We start from the raw sequence: 13,005 nt of genomic DNA on the forward strand, positions 1-13,005 counted from the left end.
CCACTTAGTTGTGATTTGGGCCAGCTACTCACCTTTCTGTGCCCTGGTTTAATTCTGACAACAGGGAAATTATAATACCTAACACTTCAAAGTTGCATAGGGATTAAATGAGATAATATATAGAAAGTCAGTGCCAGGGAGATTGGAATATTCTCACTAAATGCTGGGACTCTTGCCTTATCCCTAATGTAAATGTAGTCCAGGCTCTAATACCCTCTGTGCATTGAGGGGACAGTGCTTGGCACATAGACAGCATTCCATAAACATTTAGAAAGTGATGAGTTAATTAACCAGCTAATGAATTAATGTAACCAATGATTCTGCACAAAAGAACAGCAAAACCAGAATGCTTTATTTCTGCAAAGGTTTTACAGTTATGTCTAGAGGACCATGTATTGCACAAAGAGAAATGGAAGCTGAACAGGGCAAGGGTTATGAGCTGAGGGGGGAGTGGGGGATGTTTCTCACTTCATTTTCAACCTATTTGTTCTTTCATCCAACTTGTTTCCAACCAGTGCTCTAGGCTTGTTTGTTGACTGCCCATTGCAGTGTCTAAAAAGAGCAGCCCTGTATACCATAGGATTCCTACCTTACCCCCACCACCCTTGGATTGGGCAAGTTGAAAAGCTGGCTAATCAGCATTTGCCTCAAAATTCTGAACTGAAAGATGCAAACACAATTGGCAGATGGTGATGGACGCTGTAGCTGGAAAGTCAAGGTTGGGTCATTAGCAAGCCATGTTCACAACAAGTAAACGAAAGAAGCAGGTGGGAAGGAAATTGAGAGCAAATGTGTAAGGAAAAGCAAAGATGAGGGGCCATGTAGCTCCTAGAGGCAGATGGAAGGAGAGCTGGACCAGGGTCAAAGTTGATCCAGGTCCTGGTATTTGTTCCTGAGCTCTGGAGACCCTCAGCATTTACACCAGCTGAATGTCCTCTCCTTTAGACTGACATTAACCTGTGACGTTACTGGGTCAGCAGGGCAGTCTATACTATGAATTGGAATGTTCTCTGCAACAACGTCTGGCCTGTAGGAAACCTTGCCACAAACCATCTGAGGTATATTGTTATACGATGAGATGGGGGAGCAAAGCTAGAGTTGACGCTTCAGATACTGAGTTTCATCATGAGTTAAAAAGTCTGAGCCCCGAGGTGCACAAGAAAGCACAGCCAGAATTATGGGCTTTCCTGACTTCTAAACTGCTCCTTACATGGCTATGTTTTTGTACATTCTTAATGGATTTTTGGGTGTCAGTCTATAATAGCCCAAACCTGGATCATAGTGGTCATGCCATCCTTTTCTCATGACTTGTTCTCTCAGTGTGTTGTATTCATTTCTCACATCCGTTAAAGTCTTAAAAACATGCAAGTTATTTACTTAGAGAATTAATGCACCATGTGCCAAAAACAAAATTCCTTCCTATGATACTGAGTCAAAGAAAAAGCTGATTGTCTTTATTGCTGTCATTTAATATAAATGCAAATATCTCTAAAGAAAGAAAGCCCGGTACAAGCTATATTAAGTTCTAAGTTTCCCTGGGAAAGTAATAGCAAAGTCACACTAGAGATTTGCACACCCCTAACAGCATTACTCACAACAGTGCAAAGGTGGGAGTAACCCAACTGTCTATCAACATAGGAATGGATAAACAAAATGTGCTAAATACATACAATGGAGTATCATTCAGCCTGGAAAAGGAAGGAAATTCTGACGCATAAGGACAGACACTGTATGAGTCCACTGATGGGAGGTACTTAGAGCAGTCACATTCACAGAGACAGAAAGAGTGGTGGTTGCCAGGGGCTGAGCAGGGATGGGGGAGCCAGGAGTTAGTGTTTAATGGGGACAGAGTTTCCATCTGGGAAGATAAAAATGTTCTGGAGGTGGAAGGTGGTGATGATTGCACAGCAATGTGAATGTACTTAATGTCACTGAGCTGCACACTTAAAATGGTTAAAATAGTTAAGTTTGATGTATTTTACATTTTAACACAATATTTTAAAAAACTGACTAGGGGTGGAAGCATTAGGGAGAATGCCCTGCAAAAACCCTTTCCTCATGACTACATATGCTTTTATGATAAGAGATTTTTAAAATTTACTTTTGAAGAATGGAACTCTTTAAGAAGAGACCATTCAAGGAAGGTACAGGACCTGTTGTTTTCTTTTCTGAGCACAGAATACCAGCCAAGCAAAACCATGGTTGAGTTAGAATCCTAACAGGGCCAGCTCATTCTGTTCCTTAAACCCAATAGTCGTCTTCCTCAAACTTTTTTCCACATCAGTGCGGGTGCAGGGTGATCAGACCTCTGCCCCAGGCTGTGCTGATGTCATTGGCAGGACTCAGGATGGAGCTTCCTCCTTCTCCATGGAGGGCATTGCCCAACTGGCAGGTGTAAAGAAAGGAGTCTTGTTTGAGATTTATGGAGTAAAATCTCTCTCACATGCACTAAATTTTCAGTAAGTAAGAGCTTTAATCAGAAGGAGTTTGAATGTTGAATGAAAGGTTGGAAGGTTTTACAATATTTCTCAATGTGCAATTTAAAATTCCACTTAAAAGTCCTACTTGTTGTCATTGCCATTACTTAAAAATATTTTTATTTTACTCATTATGATTTCTAGAAAGATCTCTAAATATACAACACTAGAGGCCTGGTGCACGAAATTAGTGCACGGCGGGGGGGGGGTGTGTCCCTCAGCCCAGCCTGCACCCTCTCTAATATGGGACACTTCAGGGGATGTCCAACTGCCGGTTTAGGCCCGATCCCTGTGGCAGTTGGACATTCCTTTCGCAATCCGGGACCACTGGCTCCAGCCGACCTCATCCCCCTAACTGCTCTCCCCCGTCAGCCTGATACCCCTAACTGCTCTCCCCTGCTGGCCCGATCACCCCTAACTGCCTCTGCCTTGGCCCTGCCGCAATGGTTTTGTCCAGAAGGACGTCTGGTCTAATTAGTATATTACCCTTTCATTAGTATAGATAAAGGCCGGGTGCACAGGTGGGGACCAGCTGGTCTGCCCTGAAGGGGGTCCCAAATCAGGGTGGGGGTCCCCTTGGGGGCAGTGCCAGCCTGGGCAAGGGGCTGGGGTGGTTTGCAGGCCAGCCATGCCCCCATCAGGGTGGGGGTCCTCACTTGGGGCGGTGCCAGCCTGGGCAAGGGGCTGGGGCAGTTTGCAGGCCGGCCATGCCCCCATCAGGGTGAGGGTCCCTGCTGGGAGTAGGGTGGGCCTGGGCAAGGGGATGATGGCCATTTGCCGGCTAGCCACACTTCCATTGGGGTGAGAGTCCCCATGGGGGGTGCATAGCCAACCTGGGTGAGGGGCTGAGGGCCATTTGCAGGCTGGCCATGCCCCCATCAGGGTGGGAGTCCCTGCTGGGGGGCATGGCTGGCCTGGGTAAGGGGCTGAGAGCCATTTGGGGGAGGTTTGCAGGCTGTCCAAGCCCCCAGCTTTGTCTGGAAGGACTTCCGGAAGGTCTCCAGAAGTTCTCCCAGTCTAATTAGGATATTACTCTTTTATTAGTATAGATGCTTTTTAAATAGCCCAAATGTGCCTAGATTTTACAGCCTTTTGGTGTTTTTCTTTCTTTAAGAATCAAATAAATATACTAAAGACACCATGTCATGGACTTGCACAAAGACTAGCACCTCCTAAAGTTTAGGATCCTGGGAAGGATTCATGCTACCAATGCGTGGGACTACAGCAAGGAACCCAATATTGGCTCTCAGACCTCCTGTTCCTACAAGTAATTGCCAACTTCCTGTCGCTAGATACAGGCCTCTTCCTAGGTTGCTGGGGTCCCCACCTCTCTCAGGTTCCATTCTTATAGCTTCTCTCCATGGCAGCCCCAAGTCATCCTTAGAGCTGTCAGGGGAAGAGACAGAATTCTTATTTTATTGTTGCATTTTCATTAGTTGAAAAATCCTCTCATGACTTAAAGCTTTGCTCCGGGGGCACCTTCCCAATGAGGTCTGCAATGGCCATGCTATTTAAGATTGCACTCCTGCCTCCTTCCCCTCCTACCTTAGGCTGTGTTTCCTACAACAAGACTCTGAGACAGAGTGTGCCATGCAGGAGGTTCTTGGAGCATGTTCATGGGGCACACACCTGTAAGGAAGTGGAAGGCAGGACTGGGCAGGGAGAGAAGTTGGCACACACATGGCTGCCACCAAGGTCTCAGCCAGCCTTTCAGGGCGCTTGGAAGCTGGGATTACTTTCAAAGTATCCCAAATAGAGGCCTTTGTATCCCCAGGACAGCCACACCGTTGTCATTAGCTTCACCCTGGGAGAAACATAACCCTGGGAGAGGCGGCTCTCAGAGGCTGAGGGCAATTCCGGGTGAAGGATGCACCTCTGAGCTGTTCGTAGCTGATAATCCCAGCAGCTGGGAGCCGTGTGTGCCTTGGCTCCAAAGAGGTTCTGGGCCGAGCACCCACCATGCCTACTCCACATTATCTTTTTACCGTGGCACCCATCACCTCCTACCATGCATAGAAGAGCAATCTGCAGCCAGTGTACCACAAGAATTTTTAAAATGTGCAATACCTGACCATTTAGTCAGGGACACTGACCTCTTTCCTTAGATTGTCAAATAAAAATATGACAACAGCCAACACAACAATAGCTGTCTGGTGTTAATGAATCCAAATTATACCTATTTTTTTTTGTCAGATCAGCAAAAAAATCTGGTATATTGTTTTGTGTGTACTGCAGAATTTTAGTAATCTATATATATAAAAGCCTAAGTGACCGTCTGACTGTCCAACCATCCAACTGGTAGCTATGATGCACACTAACCACCAGGGGGCAGACGCTTAACACAGGAGCTGCTGAGTGACAGCGTCTTTGCAGAGTACTCTCTCATACTCTGGGATCTCTCGGGGGATGTCAGATTGCCAATTTTGGACCAATCCCCATAGGCCAGGCCGAGGGACCCCACCTGCTGGAGGGACCCCGCTTACTCTGCAGACGCCCTTCAAGCCCCAGTACCAACCCAGGTGCGGCCAGCCGGGGAGGGACCGTGGGAGATTGGCTCTAGGGCATGTCCAGCCCATCTTGCCCAGTCCCGGGCTTTTCTCCCCATGCACATGTACACACAGGCACCATAACCACAAAGAACCAATGGTGGGGACAATACACTGGCTCCACTGGGCTTTTTCTCCCAATGTAACACTCACCCAAAAAAAGGTTAATTGCTTGACTCAGGGTGTGCCTCCCCACCTGCTACCACTGTAGGAAAAAGAATGGAAAGTCTCCTTTCCCTTCTCCTTTTAAGGCAAATTTGAAGGGTTTTTAATCTTCCTATTACATACCAGTGGTTTCTGTACACTCCTACCATGACCTTGAACTGGTCACCTGGTCTCTTGGGGCCTCTCCCTCCTTTTTGGAAATGAAATGAAAGCCAATTCTCCTTCCTGTGCACTTATTCTAAGAACTTGTTGAGCACCTGCTGTTTGCCTGGCACTCTCCCTGCTGTAACTTTAAATACCCTGACTCTAACATTCTGTGAAGGAAGTACAGGACCCCATGTAGCGTTCCTCTAATACTTTGTCAATAGGTAAATATATATCCTATTCTGAGGAAAAGCTTCAGGAAACAAGTTCTGGCAATTTCCAGGAGCACAGTCTAGAATTTATAGAAATGCCCTGTTAAAAAGTCTTCCTCTTTTTTAAAATACCTCCTGCCACAATATTAGTCTGTGTGTCTCTTTATAAACAACCATTTTTTATTAAACTCTGAGTTCCTCTTCAGGAAAAAAAAAAATTGTACCTTATCAGAGCTTATCTAAGTGTCTGGAATACAGAAGGCTTCTCAGTAAATATTTGTGGAAATTAATTAAAGAGCCCATACACTTCCATCCTTAGTTAAACTTAAACTTAATTAAAACAATTAGAGTATTCCCAATGACAGCATTGAACAGCAATATGCCAAGACAGATGATTAGAATCTTGCTTTGCCTCATAAAGATGAAAAAAATTCAAAATATCTACATCTGCTTACAATTATTCTATCAAATCTGTATCTACTTTGCTTTGCATGTTATTACTTTTAATAATGTGATGGGAGTTCAGTTTCATGTAAATTATCATGTTTAGCCCTAGTAACAGCACTTATATAACCCACTGTACTATAAAGGAAACTGAGGCGCAGAGAAGTTAAGTAGCTTACGCAAGGTCACAAGACTTGGTACATAACTGGTTCTTTCTCGTCACAGTGACGGAACTCTCCTACACTATCTCTAATAAACTGCATAATATCCATCTTCAAAAGGAATAGACACTAATGGGGGGGGGAAGAGAGAAAAAAATTACTTAGTGTGCTTTTAAAAGTTGAAGGAGGAAAAGAAATATTATGATACCCATGATGCAGTGCCTACAGGAGCCAAAAAGGTAATCAAAACAGCAGCGCTAAGGGAAGGAGGGTGTGGGAGGCCAGGAGGGGGTTTCCTTTCCCATGCAATTATGGTTTTTCTGAAGTTAATAATGGTCCTCTTTCTTTTTCTTAGGTTTGTATATATTTACCACTAATTCAATCTCAATCTCTAGACCAACTAGCTAAAGTTCTCAGTGCTTTCAGATTATCAAGTATTATATCAACCTCATCATCTTGGAGGCTTTAACAACGAGTCAAAACCGGCCGTCCTCTGTGCCCTCCATGTCTTCCCACAGTCTCTCACCACTGCCATGGAAGGTCCGTCTGCCTTTCCCATGCATTCATTTCCCCTTTCCCAGCGTTCTGCATCTTCTTTCTGGTTTTGCTTCCTTGTTTTGCAGACATTAATCCTCCAGTAACTTCTTGAGTAGCACAAGAGGCAAATATCTTGGGCCTTAAATGTCTAGAAAATGTCTTTACTATTCTCCTACACATTTAATTAACAGTCTGAGCATAGTCTGGCTGGTGTAGATCAATGGATTGAGCGTTGTCCTATGGACCAAGAGATCCTGGGTTCAATCCCTAGTCAGGGCACATGCCCTGGTTGTGGGGTCAATCCCCACCAGGGGCGTAGAGTATGCAGCTGATTGATGAGATTTTTATCTCTCCCTCTCCCTTCTCTTTATCTAAAAAAACCATAAAAATATTTTTAAAACAGTGGTATTTCTTTAAAAAAAGAGTCTGAGCATAGAATTTTAAAATGAAATTCGTTTTCCTCAGTGGTTCTCAACCTTCTGGCTTTTTAAATACAGTTCCTCATGTTGTGACCCAACCATAAAATTATTTTCATTGCTACTTCATTACTGTAATGTTGCTACTCTTATGAATCATAATGTAAATATCTGATATGCAGGATGGTCTTAGGTGATCCCTGTGAAAGGGTCGTTCAACCGCCAAAAGTGTCGCGACCCACAGGTTGAGAACCGCTGCTTTGGATATTTAAAGGCTTGCTTCATTGTTCCCTGCCTTCCAATAATACTGTTGAAAACCTTTCTAACTGTTGTTTCTATTATGTGATCATTTTTAAATCTCTCTCTCTCTCTCTCTCATTCTTTCTAGTGGGTCAATGTTTTAGTTTTATTTAGTAAATGTGGAGAAAGTATTAGAAATGCGTGGATTCACTCTGTCATCTTAATCCCAAATTTCCAATCATGTATTTCTAAGCCCCCCTCCCCACCTAAACAGAGCAAATTAGAAGCTTCACATATTGAGCATAGCAAAGGCAACTGGAACAAGAGCAGAAGAGCTGGAGTCACTCACAACAAAGAGTGAAAAATAAAATGAGCTGGACGCCAAAATCTCAAGACATAATGCTTTGGACTGGCTGACTTTGCCCTGCTTTTGAACGCTCCCTCTTCACAGAAGACAGGCAGCCCCTTGACCCGTTTCACAAGATTCCTCAGTGTTTGCCCAACTGCCTGAAGGTCAGCTTCACTGGTGTGGGTGGGCAATCAATTATGTTGGCAGCATTCTGCCTCATCTATACTGGAGTCATCACTTTTGTGTTTGCTATTTCATCCTTGGAACTGGACAATAATTCTGCAATCCTAACAGACATGCAATGGACCACTGAGTCAGACTAGATTACCTTGACCCCAGGGTCCAGGCATACTAGGTCCTAAGCTCAAATCACAGCCCTGCTAGAGTAGTGTTGGGCATCCAGGACTGTGGATATGGATAAGATGGTCCATGCTCCCTAACTGCAAGATGAAGCAGTCAATTCTTAATACTGACCAGAGATTCAGGCCCTCCACCAACATTTACTTTAGATAAAAAACCCTTTGATACAAAGAAGTACACTATGTGGTAAATGGACCCCCTCCATCACTATCATCATCAGCTCCAAACACAGTTGTTCACGGCCCACTTAGGGCTCTTCTCCAGTAGACAGAAATTCCACTCAGGTAAGTTTAATAGAAATGCAAATGTCTCTGAAAGCACTTTCAGAATGAGTAAGAAGTAATGGAGAAGAAAGAGAACAGGGATGGAAGATTGTGGTTCCCCCAAGTCAGGTGAAGAAAATGATGTTGCACTGAGCCAAGAATAAAGAGAATCCTGGGAGAGTGTGATGTTAAAAGCTGGAAGGGACCAAGTTAACCCAGCTAGGAAGAGAAGAATGCTGGAAGTCAAGCCACTGGAATTCCTGGTGGCTGGTTCAGGAAGACTGTGCTGAGTGAGGAGAAGGGAATGGAAAGAGCCAGTAAACAGCTAGGAATAGAAGAGCTAACTCAGGAAGCAGAAAGTAGCCACTGAGGAAAATCCCTCTCCTCTCCCCTCCCCCAGATTCTAAAGGTACTTAATCCAAATCTCTTTTTAGGGCTGGCTGTGATTTGCACAGATTATAAAAACATGTCTTTCCCACACCCCTCCAAGCAGCCCATCATTTTATTTTTATTTTTCCCCAACTTTTTTAAAAATTTAAACAACCATAAATGTTAGAAGGATAACTCACCATATACTCATACTAGCTACCAAGACTCAACAACTGTTAATATTCTGCCAAACCCACAGGCTTTCTCAAAACCATTTGAATGTAGGGTTCAGGCATCATGACCTTACACTCCTAAATGCTTTCGTGTGCACCTCCTAAGAATGAAGGCATTCTTCTAAAAAAGACACAATGCAAGCATTGCATCTAAAAGAATTAACACTAATGTCCTACTGTCATCTAATACCCAGTCCATATTCAAATTCCCCTAGTTGTACCTAAAATGTCTCTCAGTATAGCTAGCATGTTTTCTGTTTCAAATTATTTTTTGTTGTTTTGAAGCAGGACCTGATCAAAGTAAACACATCATATTTGGTTATGTCTCTTCAGACTCTTTAACTTGTTATTCTAGAACAATCCCCTCACTTTTTGTTCATGATATTGACTTTTTTAAGAGTCCAGGGCATTTCTGTGAAATTCTCCGTAATCTGGTTTGGCTGATTGCTTTGTCATACTGTTATTTAACTTGTCCCTAGTCTAACCCCTCTCTTTCCTGTTGATGAAGGCTTGGTTAGATTCAGATTAGACATTTTGGCAAGAACACTTCATAGGTGATGGATGTGTAATTCATGTTGCATCCTATCATGAGGTGGTCTCACTATGAGCGCTCAGTCAAGTTTGACCACTTGAGTAAAGTGGTGACCATCAGATATCTCCATTGTAAAAGTACCTTTCTTCACACAATTAGTAGGTAATTCTAGAGTGATTTATCAGCATGTGTGAATATCTTGTATCCAACAACCTTCCATCTAAGGGCTTAACATCTTTTTTAAAAAAATCTATTTTTGTTGATTTCAAAGAGGAAGAGAGAAGGAGAGAGAGATAGAAACATCAATGATGAGGGAGAATAATTGATCAGCTGCCTCCCGCACCCCCCACACTCAGGATCGAGCCTGAAACCCAGGCATGTGCCCTGACTGGGAATTGAACTGTGACCTCCTTGTTCATAGGTCAGTGCTCACCCACTGAGCCACGCAGGCAGGGCGGTTTAGCATCTATTGATGATCCTTGCTGAAAACAAATTATTACATTAACAGCCCAGCCCATCAATTATAAAATGCCTGGAGTATGACTGGAAAGAGGAAAAAGGAGTGTGGAAGGAAGAAATAGAGAACAAGGTAAATAGAGACTAGAAAGCTGGAAAGGTAGCAAACCATTTCAAAAGCTTTGCCAAGGCCCTTCCCAATTTACATTCAACTGCTTCCAGAGTTATAAGCCCTTTAAGGGAGTGCTGACCAGAAGCAATGAGCTAAGAGAGCCTTAAGCAAGATGCTGTCACTTTAGTAAGAAGTGAATGCATTTCATAGAGTCTAAACATCTATTCTGTTCTGAACTTTATCCCCAACTTTAGCCAAGAAAGAGCTAGCACACCTGGTATTTGCACCATGGATTTCCATACCACCAGGAATAGGTCGTGCCAGCCCAGGGCACCCTGGCCCTCTTCATACAGGGCTGCTTTACAGAACACATTCAACAATAGCCATTCATCTACCACTCCTAGTTTCTAACCCTGACTTCTTTTCAAACAGTACTTCCTGCTCTGTCCCAAAACAGGTTTCTTTGTTTCTTTGAAAGAAACAAGCAGTCACTGTGCTGACCTGTGGAATATATGCATTGTCTTCAGTAAACTGCTGACTTTCATATTTTACGATATTAAGTCTGTCTCTATGAAGAGTTTTGGTGAATGCCTGCATTAAAGACCATTTCATATCTACACATTAAATGACCTCTGCTTATCTCAAACACTTGACTTTTTAAAAGACATCCAGTACTGAAAACTTTGTTCTAAATCTTCACTCTGATTCTCGTTATGACAAGCAAGAGCTCTAACTCCAGAAATAGAAGTTAAAATTTACTTCAGTAAACATAAGGAGCAAGCATAGACCCTCGCTTTGGCAATGAGTTTAAATCTAATAGGAGAGGTACATCAAATAGAAATGCTCCCGCCCACAGCTGTGGCAGGAAATGGGTAGAGGGCCGTGAGGGAGGTGGCGGTGCAGGTCACCTCTTCGACTTGAGGAACCAGAGAAGTGTCTCCCGGGGGACTCCCCAGGAATGGAAACTTATTCCCCACGGTGGGAGCCAGCTCCTGGGAAGTGAGCCAGTGCTGACTCACCAGGTAATTATGAAAGTCTGAATGTATGCTGCTCTAGACAAGTTACGGTTTCATGACTCCCTGGAGAAGACTATAATTATTTCAAGGGGAATTTTTTTTAATTTTATAGTTTTAAAAAAAGCGTATTTTAAAACTATGCAAATTTAAATTCACTTTAACTTTACTTTAATGCATGCATGATTTTTAAGTAGAGAAAAAGAAGGGAATTATATTATCAAGCAAACAGCAACGGTGCCCCAGGTTGGGAGTTTGGAATGCTGCTCCAGACAGCAGATGCTAGAGAAATGATGGAGAGACAAATTCCTCAGATGCTTTGTAATAAAGGACTGGAGTTTCTCTTGTCAGTGATTTTACTCCACCTCTGCCTCCGAGTCTCCTGGGTCCCTACCATTTTCCGTGCCATGCCTTGCATGCTACCCATTACCAACAAGCTAAGCTAGCACAGCCTTACATTTTCTTCCTTCGGAAATGACTGCACATTTGCTGGAGAATTGACTTCACCGTGGCTCAAAAACCCAACTAAACAAAACATCCTCACTATTCGAAAGGAAGCCAGCAAGAAACTCGTCTGGTAAGAAATTTATGGCAATTACACAGTCTCATTATCCGTGTCAGCAGTGGAGCACTTTCCGTGCTAGAAGCAAATTTTGACCTTAAAAATAAAAATTGGGGGAAGATGTCAGCTTAATGATTCTGATGCCTGTTAAAATTGCGTGACTTTTTTCTAACAGACATAACTAATACTATTGTGTCTGATAATGAAGGCAAGTTGCATCATTCTGTCTTTTAGGAAGTTTAGGTCTAGAGCAGTGGTTCTCAACCTGTGGGTCGAGACCCCTTTGGGGGTCGAATGACCCTTTCACAGGGGTCGCCTAAGGCCATCGGAAAACACATATATAATTACATATTGTTTTTGTGATTAATCAGTATGCTTTAATTATGTTCAATTTGTAACAATGAAAATACATCCTGCATATCAGATATTTACATTACGATTCATAACAGTAGCAAAATTACAGTTATGAAGTAGCAACAAAAATAATTTTATGGTTGGGGGGTCACCACAACATGAGGAACTATGTTAAAGGGTCGCAGCATTAGGAAGGTTGAGAACCACTGGTCTAGAGAAACTTTCCTGTTAGAGTTGGAAAATTCTATTTGAAGGTTCTGCTCTTGTCCATTCAACCATCTTCTCTTGTACTCTTCCCTTTTATCACTAAACAAAAACAAACCTGCATCATTTCCTGTCTTACACGACATGTGATAAAAGACAAGGAGACAAGGAGACGTGGATGTCGAATCCTGGCTGCTGAAACAACTGCTTAAATAACAGCGCCCCTTTGTTCTGGTGAAGTTTAAGGTCCACGACACTAAGCACAACATTATAGGGGTTTCCTTCCCGCTCGCCTTGAAAGACTCTTGTACGGAGAAGGTCATTCCCCTTCCGCTTTGCCTCTAAACACAACGGGAGCCGCCTAAAGAACAGCTGCCTCAGTATCTCAGACCACCACCCACAGGAGCATGCAAAGAGCTGCTGCTTGTGAAAGACATGGTCAAAGTAAGTAAGAAGAGAAGAGCCCAAGCCTGGGGCCAGGAGAGCACCACCAAGGCAGTGATGTTGGCCAGTGTCTGCTGGTTTCCTGTTAGTTCTATCCCTAGCGCCATGCTTGTTGTTAGATGTGTGGGTACATGTCAGGTCAGACAGGTCAGCCTAAAAATATATTCTGAATACAGAGGTCAAATAGTCCACCATACAATCACAAGAATTATAAATATGAATGCAAATGATGGAAATGCTCCAAGTCTATTAGAGGAGAGAAATTACAAGTCATTTAAGGAAAGATTTCAAGAAACACCAAAAACTCACAATCCAAAACCTTTCTAAACTTGAGCTATTGAACAATTACTGCTTCATCTAAATCTTTGTTCCCTTCTTTTTCTGCTGACTTCGAAGGTAAAAGCAAAAAAAA

This window comes from Myotis davidii, unplaced genomic scaffold (assembly GCF_000327345.1).
Source record: "Myotis davidii unplaced genomic scaffold, ASM32734v1 scaffold80, whole genome shotgun sequence".
NCBI lineage: Eukaryota > Metazoa > Chordata > Mammalia > Chiroptera > Vespertilionidae > Myotis > Myotis davidii.